Below are 1,526 nucleotides of genomic sequence, written 5' to 3'. Positions count from 1 at the left end.
CTCAGCAGACAGTATCACACATGATAGGATTAGATACAGTGGCTCAGCAGACAGTATCACACATGATAGGATTAGATACATTGGCTCAGCAGACAGTATCACACATGACAGGATTAGATACAGTGGCTGAGCAGACAGTATCACACATGATAGGATTAGATACACAGCTCAGCAGACAGTATCACACATGATAGGATTAGATACACAGCTCAGCAGACAGTATCATACATGATAGGATTAGATACACGGCTCAGCAGACAGTATCATACATGATAGGATTAGATACATCAGCTGTATTTTGGCTGGGTACTGTGAAGCCTAGTGATCATGGTATAGCACTGCACTGCGGCAGGAACAGATAACATTGGGGACACAGGCAGAGGATTGTCTAAACTGGATAAAATTGTAACAAACCCTCAGGTGTGGGAGATATTAGGTCTGTACAGGTTTTTAGCCTCTGGGTGTAAACAATAATGTTCCAATTCACTGACTGAAAGCAGAAATCTTGGAAAAAAAGTTGACTGCATTATTGATTCCGTCGAAAATAACAGAAACCTGCTGGAACGGTGACAAACGGAAGCCATTAGCAATTTTTAACGGATCCGTTTTTATAAGTTAATTATAATATAAAAACGGATCATTGTAATGGATTATACAACGCAAGTGTGAACTTAGTCGTAACCAGAATGTTCCCATTTTACTGACAGCAAGCAGAGATTTGGAAAATGGTGAGGAATTGAAACACAAAGTTTAATAGAAAAATCTTTAGCAAGGAGCTTCACTTTATTTCTTACACAGTTACCCCTTCCGAACAGATGTAGCAGAGCTGATTTTATGCACGGAGATCAAATAATGCAGTAGGTTTAACTGCAGTCCTGTGTAGCAGCAAATAACATGATATTACCATGTGCCAAATGACAAACTCAGCTCTGCTTCCTCTAGGACAGGATCATCACTGCTCACATTCAGTCTTTGTTTTGTATCAGAGACGTTAATTCTCAGTGCCAGACCAGCACTTTGCTGCCAAGAAAAGAACAAGCCGCCTACCTCCCTCCTGTCTTCTCTCCTCACATCAGAGCTGACAGATATTTCAGCATCTTCAGACATTTGTGCTGTGCTCAGATATAAAGGATCTGCACATATGAAAACCAATGTGTCTATTTACACAGGAGATGAATTAATGCATCAATACTGCCACCTAGTGGTATGGTTATCATGAAGAATGCGAAGATTTTTGTGAAAGGCTAGGACAAACCATGTTAAATATTACATTTATTCACATTAGTTCATCATTTAAGATTTTTGTAAATTCTGTAATAGATTTGTGTTTCCATTACTTACCATTTGCAAGATCTATGCTTGCTGTCAGTGAATGTAAACTTTTCCATTTACATCCAGAACCTGAAAACCTGTACAGACCTCATCCTTCTCACAGCTGAGCATTTGAACCGGTGGTTTCAGGTCTAGACAATTATCTGCCTGTGTTCCCACTGTCAAGCCTTCCGGAGCTCTATGAAAAAAAAGTG

Source organism: Rhinoderma darwinii, chromosome 5, assembly GCF_050947455.1.
Source record: "Rhinoderma darwinii isolate aRhiDar2 chromosome 5, aRhiDar2.hap1, whole genome shotgun sequence".
Taxonomy (NCBI): domain Eukaryota; kingdom Metazoa; phylum Chordata; class Amphibia; order Anura; family Rhinodermatidae; genus Rhinoderma; species Rhinoderma darwinii.
The sequence above is the reverse complement of the archived record's forward strand: the minus strand, read 5'-3'. Positions refer to the sequence as shown.